The 16,188-nt window shown below is 36.9% G+C and overlaps 1 protein-coding gene across 3 annotated transcripts in view; it reads left to right on the top strand.

Moving 5' to 3' along the window:
* cadm1b (cell adhesion molecule 1b) overlaps nucleotides 1-16,188 on the top strand; it is a 195,247-nt gene that overhangs the window by 40,620 nt on the left and 138,439 nt on the right. The window lies entirely within an intron of this gene.

The following is a 16,188-nucleotide window of genomic DNA, read 5'->3' as shown; positions in this document are numbered from 1 at the left end:
ATGGCCAACTTTGTTTTATAAGTTTGGGAATACTTTGGCTGAACTTTTAAACTAGCTATTAACTTCCAACCAACAAACTAACAAACTGCACCTAATTAGACAAGATTAAGGTCTGTCTTCTTAAGTCCACCTGTTGTTCCACGTTCTGAATTTGTGCAGCTGTTAAATTGGACACCACAATCATGTAGTGAAAAGCAGTACTTTAGCAGGGAAGACAGATGAGCCTTTTTTTTTTCCGTTCCTTTTCGTAAAGTCGGCGAGGAAACCGAATTGCTGCCTCCAGCTTTGGTCCCTTTGTCTCGCTCCATTGTGCACGGCGCACGCAGTCCTGTGTTTTGATTTCTTAAACGAGACAGTCATACACAAAAGGAACGGCGCCATTTGCATCTGCTTTATTGTGCATCCCATTCTGTTGTCCAGCGAGAGGTTTTTCTGTTACATCTGCCCGTGAGATTCTTGGACATGAAATGAATGACTGTATAACTTTCATGAAGTGGGTAATAGCACATACTCTTGAAAAACGATGGATTTGCAGTGGGAGCGTCTATTGTTTTCTCCTCACGAAGTGGTGCATTAAAGCCTCCTGACAGTAATATTGTGGCATCTAAAGCAGATTTGCCATGAGTTTAATCTGTAAGATAAAGAGCGCTTTTCTTCAGTGGAACTCATCTGTGTTGTTCTTCATCCAGCTCTCCCCGTGCGAGTGGCTTCATTGTGTTTTTACAGCCTGTGCTAATTGCTTTCTTCATTTGTTTATTTTTGAAAAACAGCCATTGTGTCATTTCTTTAGTGGCTCATGCTGCAGCTGAACAGTGATAATATATGAGCAAACGGTGCTTTTTTTCGAACCAGAAAGAGCTAGTTAATTGGTACCTTGGGAAAACTCTGCATATGCGCTTTTGTTGCCAGTCAGATGTAACAGCCTAGCACCTACTATTCACACTTTTCTGCCTTAAATATTCAGTTAGTGATTATATATTAAAGAATTTCGAACCTGTGAACCTAAATGTGAGCAATGTTAGCAATATTAAAGCGAACAGGCGTGCTTTCTTTTTTCCTTCAAAAAACTGTTAATTGATATTTTTTTTTCTTACTAGTTTTACTAAAGCAATATTGTTCTACTGGCACTTCCTTGTTTACTTTTAGTAAAAGAATATCATGTAGTAGTATACATTTATTCCAAAAGCAAGTTCCAAAATGTATCTGTAAATATATATCATTTACAGTATGTCTCTTTGACAACTATGAGGTCTGTGTGAAGCCAAAAGAAGACTATGACGCATTTCTCCTCTCACTCCAGAACAACTTGCTGTCCAGAACAAAAAGATGCACAAAATCTTGGACTTATTTTAAGTCTCAAAAGAGCTCTTTTCAAGCTCAAAAATAATTCAGAAGTTTTGCACCTCTTTCGGATCTCAGGCAGAGAAATTCAGAGTGCTCTGAATATGGACTCAATCTCTTCTCATCCCAGAAAGAAAAGAGCAAATAAAGAGCTCTCCGCAAGCGCTCGCTGAATTCTCATCAAGTCTTAATTGCTTTGTTTTCTCTCAGCGATATCTGACTTCATTATTATCCGCACAATTAATTTTTTTAATGATTACTTTTGTATTATATTTGTAGGCTGAATGAACAGATTGAAAGTGATTGATTGTAGGCTGCGCCCTTGCTGGTATTACCAAAATTATATTTCAGGAGAATAACTTTAAGTATTACTGTAAGTATTCCAGTAGACATTATTCAGTTGAGAATCATGTACTGTACCATTTAATAATTATTTATTTTTATTGTTTATTTATGATTGATTTATGTGGTAGGTTTATAAATTCTACACTGTAAAATAAAAACAAAAGTGATTTATTGGTTACTGTAGTGCAATAAAGTTACTATTTATCATTTCGAAATTAAACACTTTCTGATATCTGCAGACTAGCTGTCATTGAAAAGTATTTTTTTTTTTTTTTACCGTTTATTTATCTTTTTTCTTACCAGTAAATCTTACGCCTTCACACAACATAGGTCTATTATACAACCATTTATAACAGTAGGAATAGCTTTTTAATGTTCAATTCACTTTCCTTTTAACTTTTTCTTTTCTTGAGCCGTATGGGTATTAAGAATTTTAAGGCACTGCCCAGATATCTAAAGCAAACACTGCAGTAAGTAGCGTATAAAAACGATGCAGTCAGGGGTAGCTTGGTGTTTAAGGTGTTGGACTGATGATCAGGAGGTCCCTGGTTAGAACCCCAGCGCTGTTGAGCTGCCACTGTTGGGCCCTTGAGCACAGTCCTTCACCCTCAATCGCTCAGATACAATCAGGCGTCAAGATGGCAACCCGGCCCTGTAAGAAACTGCCACTGATATATCTGACTGATATATCTCTAGGGAGGGGAGTATTCATCATCTGATGTGCCCAGTGGCATGTGGACAGACTCTTACCTTACCGTGCCTTATATATATATATATATATATTGCACAATAGTAGCTTTTAGTATTGCTCTTTTTTTCCAAAGGAGAAAAAATAGGAGTCATTAGTAGAGTTTAGCAAGGTTACCTCCCTTATATCAGATGCATGCACACAAATATACAGATGAGCATAATGCAATGTTCATGAAAAATGTACTTTAAAATACTAATTGTTTAAAAAAAAATCCCATGACTTTTTCAAAATATGAAACAATGTAGGCTGTGGTAGTATCGCAGAGATTTTAAAACTACATTTAATAAAAACAAAAAGGGGTTACTTTGTTAGATTAGATCTTTAATCATTAGTTGAGTTAAACATTTTAATTGCCCCTGACTTCATACTGTAAATATCTGTCCCCAGGATAAAAAGACTGAGAGATGGTGTATTTAAACATTGACGAGTGTTCCAGACCAGCAGTCGGTTTTCTGCATGACTTAATTCCCTTTGGCTAAGACTGTGGGTTAAATCATTGTTTGAGTATAAGAAAATAGTATATATTTGAAATCAACTTTTGCACGTTGTTCTTAAGTAACGTTCCCACAACATAATGATATTAATTGTTAGCATACAGACACGGATTCTCTTGAACTATCATTCAAGAGACACATTTAGCTAAATAACATTAGCATAATCAGATTTAATTTCCCAGCCTGCTATATTTTTAAAGGCTATTTTAAGTAAAACTTGCCGACATTTTAGTAACGATTTTCTCTGGTAAAACAAGGAAAAAACATTACAGTCCATTTTTATTAACATGTTCACTCATGACTTGAACGCTTCTTGAGTTTCTCAGCAGCAACTCCATTATACTCGTGCAACTGAGCCAGTGGATTCTGCTCAGTGTTTGGTTAGCCGACTGTAGCAACGGGAAGACAGATGCATGTTCAGAAGAGAGAAGGAAGGAGAGAGAGAGAGAGAGAGAGTGAGAGATTGGTTTTGTGTGTGTGTGTGTGTGTATGTGTGTGTGTCTAGGGACACTGCCAGATGCTTCAGGTCTCCATGACTCCCTAAACCACTCCTCTGCCTTCCACTGTTATATATTTATTTTTTTGTCACCAGCTCCATAATAAGTTAATTAAACCTGGGGATGTAAGAAGCTTATAATAATCATACCGGGAAAAACACACATAATACCTACAGTAAACAACATAAAGTCTCAAAGGCATCATTTTCATAAAACGTTTAAATCTCCTTGGTGGGAAAGTGTGTAACCTGCTGCTGACCTTTTGCTAACTATTGATGAATCTGGTTGATCTCACACACACACACACACAAACACACACACACACACACACACACATATATATATATATATATATATATATATATATATATATATATACACAGTATATGTTATACATAATTACATAAACAGTGAGGTGATGAGGTGACTATCTAGCCCATTTAAAAAACAAAGCTAGTTCTTAAGAGTTTTTTTATTGATCCGGCTCTGAACCAGCACAGGCACCAGACATGAATTTGCACCTTGTTTATTTTGGTGGAAAAGGGGCTTTAGTATCTCATATTCCTTTCTCATACTAAAAAAAGCTGCGTAAAATAAAAGAAAAAAATTCAAACATATTTCCCCTTTTATCATAAATATGGTCATAAACCACATAAATAATATATTTTTTTGATCAATTGAAATAATATAAGTTTATTTAACATTTGCTAACACCTAACAAATGGCCATGGTTTATGTTGACATGGTTATATTAGCATGTTTTAGGTAGCAATTAGCACTTTGCTAAGATAACATAGACACTATCACAATTTGCATCTTACATGTTTATATTTGTTACAAACCAACTGATCATCCCTAATATTTAATTAATTTAATGTAATATATTAGATTTTTTTGTTTGTTTTTTAGCGACTAAGGAAATAGTATTTGAGGACAAACAACAGTTGAACCTATGGTGTTTATGTTTGCTACAAGTGTTGGTCTATTCCAATTATTAACAAATGTTAAAAAAAAAATCAGTCGACTTGCAGTATGTATATATTGTACTTTTTCCAGCATCAGTGTTGTCCTCTGTACTCACAATGTCAGACTTTCATAGTAAAATTGAATTTGTTTTGTTGGGATTTTTTTGTTTTACATTTGAAAGTCCACCTCTACCAGGTGGTTAATTATTTCATGCTGTCAGCCATGAAATTACCGAAGACGAACATGAAACTGTGTTACGGAGTAAAAACACGAAAACAACCGTTTTTTGTTTACTTGTTTATTTACTGGTCAGGTGGGACATTTACTTTGTATTGGATTGGCATGAATGCAAAGACATTGTGCGTGTGTGTATGTGTGTGTGTGAAATGTTTTATTGCAGTCAACCTGGCACAAAATATTTGCATAACGCAAACAACACGACTGGACGGCGTGAGTCACTCGGAGCAGAGCTGAGGAATTCCAGGCGCAAGAAGGCTCTAGCTATGTAGGGTGTATTTTCTCATGGGCATGTAAATATGTCTTCGTTTCTATTCCGTTCCCCTGAGGAAGCTTTGAGGTGATGCAACGGTTATGTCACGCTGATGTGTCACTGGGTGAATCCTTCATACGCACGCAAAGAGACACATGACAAACAGTATGAAGGAGGGTCATGTCAATTTTAAGTGAAACGTCTTTTTAAGATTTTTTCATAAACATTCTTATTATGTATTATATTTCGAAGTGCTTGCTATTGTTTATGTTTAGTATTCATTTGTATTCTAATCCTTCTTTTTTTTTAAATTGATTTTTGTTTTTTTTTTAGTGCTTCCGAAGGGAAAAGAAGATGTTAGATATAAAATTGATGAATGAACCATAAGATCTGTCCGCTGTGCCTCTACACCAGACCAATGCTATAGATCTGTCCAGCCCACAAGGACGAACACAAACCACACTATTTTCCGGATGAGGCTTATTTTTTTTAATCGAATAAAATGATCTAAACTCGCTTTTATTTTGAAGTGCCTGTATAGCGTGATTGTGCTTCCTCCTGTCACACGTGATTGACGTGAGTGATGTTTATGGTCACAGCATCACCTGCTGAGCCTGAGACGACTGACACGCGTCTAGAGCAAGTTGCGTGAGTGGGTGTTTTCATTGTCACCTGTTAACAATATGCACTAAAAAGCGAAAATAGAGCTTATAATAAGGTTTGGACCATTTAAAAAGAGCAATATGTGCTTGTGTAGGTCAGATCAAGAGAAACAGTACTGCGTTGATTTTTGACTGTTAAATAACAGTCCTTGTCAAAGTTTAAATAGGAATAAAGGATGGTCATGTATTTATATCTGCATCCCAGAAGTTGAAGTACTTTGCTGCTTTGCATGAAGTAAATTCACAGACTTAAATATTTAATTTAATGTTTCACCGAGTCTCTCCTAATAATTTAATGTTCTTAATAAGATACTGTTTGGAGTAGTTTTTGATATAATAAAAGCTGAAGAATTGGAGTAAGGACACAGTATCTTTTCCATATTGAATTTTGGAGGTAAATTTAAGGTACAGTGTGACAAAAATGTGTGTGGCCCCCAGCAACGATCTGGGTTTCTCATGTGGCGCGTACCAATTACCTGCCAACCATGAGAGATATGCACGCACACGTTTCCTGAGAATACAAAGCACATACAGTAGGCATTACGTCCGTCTGTTACTACATCAAAGAGTATGAACTGTTCTCATGTTTTGTAGAAATCCGGCTTGACAAGCCATAGGAAGTATAGCTATATAAGGGACATCTAGGGAAAATATAGGTGAACATTAATACAGGATCACCACTGCCTTTGGACTATGATGTGCCAAGCTAACTGTCCACTACGTAATGTTAGTTCCTGTTAACAAATTGAAATACATATTTACAGAACATAACAATAGTTTGTCATGCTGTGTGTGAAATGCATATCCACTGATGTTTAGTGATAAGGCTTTTACAGATTTTATTATCATTATTTTTTTATTACATTTTTTTTTTTACATGTAATCTTATGGGAAGTGGCGGCTTCCAGCATTCTTGATTAGTCCTGGCTTATCAGGTCAGCTGTTTCCAATATGGTGAAGTGTATGGTTTTGTAGTATGATACAAACCTGCCCATACCTGCACATATTTCTACACGAATAAATCAACTCCCTCATTGTGCTACCTGGTTCTTTACATAGTAACACTTCCTATAGCTAATGTCTGCTGGATCCCTTCTGTTTAACTGGAAAATGCTGATGTATTTTCTATCGTATGTCTGTCTCCAGGTCTCTCTGTGACTTTCTTTTGATGTACACGGCACATGTGACACAGGGCACCTGGCCAAAAGCTTAAATATGCTCGCTTTGCTGATAATAAACAGATTTTTCCAGGCACATCATGCGTGCGTGTGTGTGTTTGTCTCTTTCCCCCGATCCTTTTCATTTACTCCCTAAAACTTAATTGGGGCAAACTTCTTAAACCTAACATCAGGGAAGCCAACTTAGAAGACAATGTGCCAGTGAGAGATTCGTTTTGTTAGTGAGTGAATATAAAGAGATTTACAACAGATAAATGGATCATTTAGGTACTCTCACCTGTACAGTCAAGTCACACAAGTTCCTACTCTTTAACTCCAGTTTAGAGGCCAGAGATTTTTCAGTGGCGTTCCAAGTGTTTCGTGATTGACAGATAATTGTTATGTTCTTTGAAAGTGGAAAGCTGGATGCTGTGCAAACACTATATTACAGTAGAGTAATTTGGGGGCTAAGATGCACCTCATGGTAATATTTCTGAAAGGAAATGAAACAGAGAGGTAACAATACAACACTACGAGATGCGTGACATGAGATACAGTACATGCTCTGTGTGTGAGAGGCTGTGTGAGTTGAAATTCTGAACCCCGTTTGAAACATAAAGGACCACTGATGTGGTCAGACATTGTGTGAATGGATGTTAATCAACATAAATTCTTTAAATAGAGGTTAAAATTGTGTTATTTTGAGGTTGTATTTACAAAGTTGTCTTTGGTCATCGACTGTTCATTAAGTGGTTGAACGTTTGTAGCACTTGTATAGAATTATCCTTGTTTCCAGCAGATAAAGGGCAAGGTCAAGCTTCCTTCATGTTTAAAACATTTTAAAGGTATTTCTGGAACACACAGTAATGAGAGGAACTTTTTACTTGTGGGTTGCATTAAAGTTGTGTTTATTTTTTGGTTGTGCAGGCATCTCTATCAATGCTATATATTCGTTTTTTTACATTTTCATTAAATATCGGGTTTGTATGTGTTTCACTTATGCAGAAAATATGACAATATAAGGAAAGTAGTAAATGGTATCCAGAGTTTGCTACTATAAATTTACAATAAACCAAAATGTCTTATTTTAAAAGCTATGTATTAACATCTTAAGCATCTTTAAGTTAAGTACAAATGTTTAGATAATGTTTCAAATTGTAAGCATTTATTTATAGACAGAAGTGAAATCTGATTGGAATTGAGGTATTCGGCGAGTGATGATATAAAGCATAACAACACTGGGACATTTAACTGTATGTATAACTGCATATCACAGTTTCCTGCCAAAATCCATGTTCAAAACCAGTCACAGAAATACTTTTAGCAAGATAGCATATCTGATACCGGTATGTCATCTTGAACAACACTTTCTCTCCTAATTATATGTTTCCATGTTGTTCTGAATTGCCCCTGAACCATGCAGGTTGTTTTGTTCGTGGCTGACACGAGCTACAAACCTCTCTAACCCCAGATCAAGGGCACTACTTAATGTGTGGAACAAATTATTGTACACCCTAATGCACTCGCTTTCCATTTTACATTATTTGGCATTCAACACCGGAAAGCCTAACGTTATGATAAGTGGAAACATAAAGAGAAACTTTATAGATTTACAAGATGTTGCTTGCTAGTTCTGGAAGTTTCAGAATAATATGTGTTGGATATGTGTTTTTCATGTAGCTGTTTTTTTATGTAACTGTTATTAATAGATGCCATTTGTGGAACTGTTATATTAAAGCAGTATCACTCTCGGGCTGCACCGTCATGTCTATGACCTTATCAAAGCTATGCTGATAACCTGCACAACAGCACTCCCTCTCATGTCATATTGCTTAAATATAGCTTGAAAGGAGTAATATTATCTATGAAACCAGACTAAGTAATTTTATATGTAATTTACAATATTCTCATAGTAAGTAAGTATCTAATTTAATACTATATATAGTATATAATAAAATATAGCTTTCCGTAGTTTTGACACCCTCAGAGGTAAATTGCAGTCACACACTTAAGTCATCAAGGTTAAACAATACCAGACATTTCTCTGTGCTTTTACCAGAGTTCTCTTTCCATGTATTTTTTTTTTTCTTTTATAATGGCTTTCTCCTGCAGGCAGTGTGGTATGAGGCTAAAAGAAAGGTTTTTATCCATCAACGACAGTAAGCAAGGTCCAGGTTCTTTGTGATGATCAGAATAGTTAAGGAAGATAGATAACTTGTCTTTGCTAAACAGCATCATAAAGGGCTTCAATTACATCTCAAGAATTCTCCACTGTGGCACAAATTAGCCTGGTTAGAACTGTGCAAATGCTAAGCCAAATCTGTTTCAGTGATTATCAGAGTGGCGGATGAATCATTTGAAGGAGAGACTCAGTGAAAGACGCTTGTCACATCGGTGGAGTGGAATTTGCTGGAGAAGTGATTAGCAGAGTAGCTTTTAAAAGCAGGTCTGTTTTAATAATTGTCATCATGCATTTCGAACAGCCTATAGTGCTGATGGTTCAAGACTGCAGGTAATGGATGAATGACCTGTTTTTATATTCATTTTCACTTCTTTTATGGTGTTACACGCAACGTTAATCGGAAGTTGACATGCAAGTTTAGGATGTGACAAAAGTGTTTGCACATTTTAGAACACTTTCCATTTTAACCTGTGTCTGTGATAATTTTTTTATTTTATTTTATTTTTTATCATTTTCTATTTCTAGTAGATTAAGCACACAGGTCTTAAAGTTGGAAGCAAATCAAATTGTCATTCAGGTTACTGTGGTGTTGGGAATTTTTTTGTCACCATTTAAACTAGACCTGACTGACATACCACTGCTGGGAAAGTGTGAGCAGATGCCCTCAGGGAGGCAGCTCGGTTCCTGACACATTTCTCAGATGTCTATGATTCAGTCTAGCAGCTGGAAGCAGTTCGAAACCAAGCTAAGTCCACCATGTAATAAGATGCATCCTGCAAGCCAGCTAAAGCAGTAAGATTAAAAGTTAATGACTTGTTTCATACATTTATGTGGTACACTCCAGATCTAGGTTCTTAGATTCGAGCTTAGGAGCTGATTAAGGCAGGTGTGATGTTGTTAACAATTACACCATTACTAGAAATTAGACAAGGGATGGTGTCACATTTCCTTTTTCTGATACTGAAAAGAGTACCAGCGATATAGGCTTTAAAATAATGTTCGTTTTCTTTACAATTAAAATAATTTCTAACATATAAATACACTTCCTGGCAAAAAAAAAAAGTCTGACACTAAAATATTTCATTTAACAGTCTAATAGTCTTTAGATTTGATTGCAGTGTGCTGAATGGTGGTCAATTTACGTGTAAAAATAATGCTGGCAGAAACATCAGAGACTTGTACAGTGGCCACTATGCATGATGGGTGCATCACTTCATGTGCTTCCCTTCTTACCCTGACTCTAGGTCTTATGGATCGCTTTAAATACTGTAAGGTTAATGTGGACTTTATACTCCTATTTATGCTTTCCTCAGTCTCACTATCACGTGATTTTATTATGGAGAATCTTATGGAGTTCTCATCACAATTTTGTGTATGGAAATACTCTTAGTTCCACTTTTAAACATAGCTCTCTTTTCTACTGTTCATGATTTACGATGCAACTTCTTTTTCTTTGTCTTTCGCTGTTCCCTTTCAAGGGGTCGCCACAGCGAATCATCTGCCTCCATCTAACCCTATCCTCTGCATCCTCTTCTCTCACATCAACTAACTTCATGTCCTCTCTCACTGCATCCATATATCTCCTCTTTGGTCTTCCTCTAGACCTCCTGCCTGGCAGTTACATCCTCAGCACCCTTCGACTGATATATTCACCATCTCTCCTCTGAACATGTCCAAACCACCTCAATCTGGCCTCTCTGACTTTATCTCCAAAACATCTAACATGAATTGTCCCTCTGATGAACTTATGCTTAATCCTATCCATCCTTGTCACTCCCAAGGAGAACCTCAACATCTTCAGCTCTGCTACCTCCAACTCTGCCTCTTGTCTTTTCTTCAGTGCCACTGTCTCTAAGCCGTAGAGCATTACTGGTCTCACCACTGTCCACTTTTGTCCTGTACACCTTTCCTTTCATTCTTGCTGATACTCGCTGATTTACGATGCAACTTCACCATGCGCTTAAGTGATCTCCATTAATGATTTTTTTTCTTACCACATTTCTTCGCACAATCCCTGCAGGTTTTGATAATGTGTTGAAACGTTCTTAACTTGATGCAAGTCAATAAGTTTAAATTCTTTTTTGTTTTGGCCAGGCAATGTAAAATATACATTGATCAGCCATAATATTAGTAATGTACTGTAACTTATTCTCTAGGTACCAAAATTCCAAATATTAATTAATGGCGTTTTTTCCAGAGTTGTTTTTTTTTCATCTACAAAATAGAATGCAAAGAGTTTGCCACCCTATATCGGATTAATTCTTTCTATTTATACCACAGCACTATTGAATTCTCCAAACCGATTGGCTCAAAGATGTTGATTAATTTCCAGTACCAGCCTTGCTCTGACAAATCTGGTTACAAGGCAAATCACAGGGTTCTATTAACACCTTCACCGTAATGCCATCCCGTTTCCATAGTAACAACTTACACTGGCCATGACTGACGTGCGAAAGCTGTGTTTTTTTTAAGGGTTTTCTGCAAAAAACATATATATTTAAACTTTTCTGGGAGGCATAGCAGTGCTTCAGACACTGGAGCATTTATATCTCAGCGGTGCTTGACTGACACAACAAGCTGCATTTTTGAGCTTATTAAGTTAAAGGGAGAGAGAAAAAAGTGAGAGGCTGGTGCCTGTAAAACTTTAAGTAAGTAATCATAGAAACTACTGTACTGCCGTTACTGAAGCATAATCAGCTTCCAGGTGGGAATGGTTTTACGCCTCACATGAGTTCTCACACTCCCCTGTCGTTGTTTATTATTAACTTCTTTACTTATTTAAATCTGCACTAGACACCATGGAAGATGGCTTTCTTTCATGATCCTGCATTGAGAGGCTTCCATGATCTAAATCATTTCATACGTTTTTTTTTTTTTTTTTTTTTTTTACATATTGAAAAGCCTATTAAAATTACTGTAGTTTAGTTGAAATATATGAAAAATGTTTGTACCATCAGCCACGGTTGAGAAGTATAATTTATGCACTTTTTTTTTCCATAACATATCAAATAATACCAGATTGTTTATAATCAAGCCTACTCACATCCGAAAAGCTGGCAGTTTTCTTCACGAACAGCATCATCTGGTGTGTTTGCATTTCCTACACAATGCAGCAACATTTTCTTAAATTTCCTTTTAATTTTTGGCAAAAAAGAAGGCAGTGGCAGATGCACCAAACGTTCGTAAACATCTCAATCTGCTCTTACCCAGGTGAGCTGAATGATGAAGCCCACTTGATTTAAAATTGGAGGTGCATAGGGTTAGCATATAATTAGCATTGGTAACACCTGAAGCACCATGTAAGAGCAGGTGCATGTTGTGCCACACACAAATCTTGGGCTAAAATTGGACAAATGCCAAAAAAGAAAGGTAGTAAGAAGAAGAAGAACTATAGCAGGAGTGAAATCAAAGTACTTTGTAATCAACTTAAACAAAGTAAGCATGTGATCTAGAGCGTCATCACTGACGTTACATTTAAATCAAAAACGCGTCACGATGTTTTGATGGCACATGGCGTCAGGGCATTACCTCCTTCACCTATGTTAGAGGTTTGTAAAGTTGAGGGTTTTTTAATAACAGTTCAACTGGATAGTGGTTTCCATAATTATGCGTTTTAGAGTGCTCTTGGCAATCCGAAACGCCTCAGCATCCATTCATCCGTCTCATCACATCTGTGTGATCTCTAAAAACACACTCTCTGCGTAAGCCCTGGATGGCGAAAGCATCCAACAGCAATCTGTATGCCATTCAGAAGCAGAATGCACCCAAGCGTCCGAGGGTTTTTATAGTCTTAATTGGGATCAATTGACCAAAAGTGTCTCTTTAGCCCTGGAATTCAATGATCCAATCATCATAATTCCTCTAAAAACATATAATAATTGAAAATTGATTTGATGATGCATTTTTTACAGTATGTGAAAAAACAGTTTCCATCCATCGGACTGTAAGGTGGTATATCTTGAGTACTGTACGCTCAACCTCTGGTAAAATTCACTTACTTAAGAGAATAGCAAAAGTAAAGAAAACATCCCAAAATCCCAGATATGAATGGATACGAACAAAATAAGAAAAAAAAATTAGATATGATCAAAAAATAAGATTTTATGTGTTTGTAAAAGTTTTTTTTGCATGAGGCCCAATGTATTATATAATACATAATGGCGAATAAGATCATGACATCAGAACGCAAAGTATTATAAAACTTTGGGACAGAGAAGCTAATCTCTAAGTTAGAGATTAAGTAGTAATAGTAGTGGAGGTCGATGTTGCAGTGGTGCTTATTTCATTCGACTTAAAAACACGGTTAAAAGGTGATCGCTTGACGTATTATCGACCACCATAACTGTTCTCTCGACCGGTGTGAAAACATGTCATAAATAGACCATGACTTTTCAGCTTTCCGGCTCACCTTCACCTTTACCCAAGTTGTAAGTAAGTTATAGTCAAACACACGTAACGGTAATGTCGTCCCTGCTAGCTGGTGTTACGTTGCTTCTACTCAGCTAACTCTGCACAACTAGATTCCTACGTGTGTGCAAAACCTATTAACACTAGAAGCGCCGCGCTAGTGTCACCTACTTATAACGCGGTTCAGCGGTCATTTGACCGCCTATTGTTTTGAATGGGAAGCTGCTGCTGACACTGATCACTGCAATGATCGCTAGATGGCGCTTTCACCCAAAGCAAATAGTTTATCTCCAAGATCAACTTGCACTTGGACAATGCGCCATTCATTCCCGCGTTGATAATCAGCGGTATCTTTTTGTCATATTCAACTGAGAAAACCTACTACAGAGTCTCTAAGGGGACAAAGGAAAAGGGGAAAAACGGCAGAAAAAAAACAATTCATGTTTTGCATTATAACCCAAAGTTTTTGGCATGACTTTTTTTTCTGCCGTTTTTTCTCCTCCTTTGTCCATCTAGGGGCTTCGTACTATAACAAAAAGGAAAGCTCTACTTAATTTTATATCGTATGGAGAAAATGTATTAGTTTGTTCATTCTATTTAAAGATCCTGAACGTCTCGGAGCAGCGATTTAGTTCTGAACTTGCTTCCATGAAATTATCGCTAAAACAATATTAAATTTGAATAAATCAGATTTACCACAGCAGATAATAAACTATGCTATGTCATAACCGAAGCAAACACCACGATTATGCCTCGTTTCGTTTGGTGTTGCTAGGCAACGGACCACGCGCTAATCGGCGGGAACGTGGTTCACTTGGCCGCGGTGTATTATAAACCTGCGGATTGTTTCACTGCTTATGTTCATGTAATAAAAGCGAGGGAAATGTGGAAGTGATGTGTGGTCACTGAATAAAAAACTAAATCAAAGATTTTGGTAACTACACTGAGTGTAACATCTGCATAGTGACACTAAACAGCTGAACAACTTCACTTTTCTGTTTACCTCTGAGAAAAAAAGCTGTATTTTGTTTGTTTATATTTAGAATGTACATGAAGTAGGCGCGCACGCGCGCACACACACACACACACACACCTCCCCTGAGCCCTCGGTCAACATCTGATCACTGTCCGTATGCAAATGAGTCAAGACGTAGCCTAACGTACTGACTTTGAAGCAGTTGCAGCGTTTTTTTTAGTTACAACAAGCACAACGATAAGTATAAGAATACAATAAGGTAACAGTTTGGTCTGTGTAGTTAGTGCCCTTGTATAGAATAAATAAATAAATAACACATTTCAACCACCTCTAAAGGGAGAGGGCCATAGTTTTGCAAAAATACTTGTAAAACATCAGCATACATTGGAGGGAACTTCTGAGGTGGTCAGTGATTGATGGCACGGTCGTTCGGAGGGGGTTGTGATCACACCTACAGTTCTTTTGTTCTAAGCTGTCGGTCAAATATCTCTCCACTTGAAATGGAAGCACAAAAAATTGAGGGGCAACATGCAAGGGATTTCAGCATCTTGACGCACAGTATTATAAAGAAGACACTGTTTATTTTGTAATCTTTCTCGTGTTTACCTTGTACTGTACAATGTATATTTATTTTTTAATGAATTGCTGTAAATAAACTACATATGCAGTTGATTTACCAGAAAGGACTTTTCAGTTTTTTGTGTGCTAAACTAAACTTCAGGGTCAAGTAATAGCGATTTTATTTGAAAAGTATATATATATATAAAAAAAAATATATATATATATATATAGGGAAAGATTAAGAAACACACTGAAGCAGAATCTGAATGAAACAATGTTAATAAGTTCAAGCTTAGATTAATATATAAACTGCTTCAAAGTCTGTTATAGGCTAATAGGCCAAGTTTGGTACTGTTTAAGTATTTAGGTATTGCTTCTTTGTTCTGTACCCAATGTTGCACTCGATTTTCTCACAATACGCTTCTGTTTTTTCTCCAACTATTAGTTTTTAAAGAAAATGGCGGCCACTACCCAGAATGCAATATGTCATGATGTTGTTGCCTATTTTTTATAACTACTTTATGTCAGTACAACAGTTCCACTTCCTCACCTCAGTGCTCCATGTGGTAGTCCCGCCCGCAGCCAATCTTTATCCACTGTGTATACATATAACTCTCCCCTTCCTTCTTCCTTTCTTTCTTTCTTTCTTTCATGTAGCCATGTGTCCGTGATCTTGCGTTTGGCATAGGACATGCTGCTCTCTTCTAGCTGTTTAATATCGCTGCCAATCTGACTATCTCTGACTTCACAGGCCATCTGCTAGTGTGTGTTTTGTGTTCATACATTAAGAGCCTTGGTCTCGATCCGACTGGACATGCTACGCAATATCTGGCAACGTCTTAGTTCACACGTCTGGACTTGAATAATTAGTGTCAAGCTCACAGTGAGACCATGAAAGCCCAGGCCTCTTGACTATTCTTCTGTCACATTTTAATTTCTTTTTAGTTGCCTTGGCTCCCCATTCATCATGTTATAATAGGGTCTATACCATTTCATCCATTTACCATTGTAAAAAGCCCGTCACTGCTCTTTTTATGCATTTGATGGATGGATTGATAGACTACTGCACTGTGGAATAGGCCTGTCTGCGATATCCTTTACAAATACACTTCATCTTTACTTGGTCCTTCAGAGGAATCAGCCCTGCTCCAGACAGTAAGCACAGTACTGTAGATAGCTCGGATTCTGTGCCGTTAATGTGTATGTTGATTTACTTGTGAGTCACTAAAGCATTAAAATTATTACGTCAGTGTCAGCACAGTTGCATAACATTTATTATTCAATAATGATTTTACCAACAGTCTACCTACTTCACATTTTAAAGACTTATCTTAAAATAGTATGGGCAAAGTGTCTCAA

This window comes from Clarias gariepinus, chromosome 11 (genome assembly GCF_024256425.1).
Source record: "Clarias gariepinus isolate MV-2021 ecotype Netherlands chromosome 11, CGAR_prim_01v2, whole genome shotgun sequence".
Taxonomy (NCBI): Eukaryota; Metazoa; Chordata; class Actinopteri; order Siluriformes; family Clariidae; genus Clarias; species Clarias gariepinus.
The sequence above is the reverse complement of the archived record's forward strand: the minus strand, read 5'-3'. Positions and strand labels throughout refer to the sequence as shown.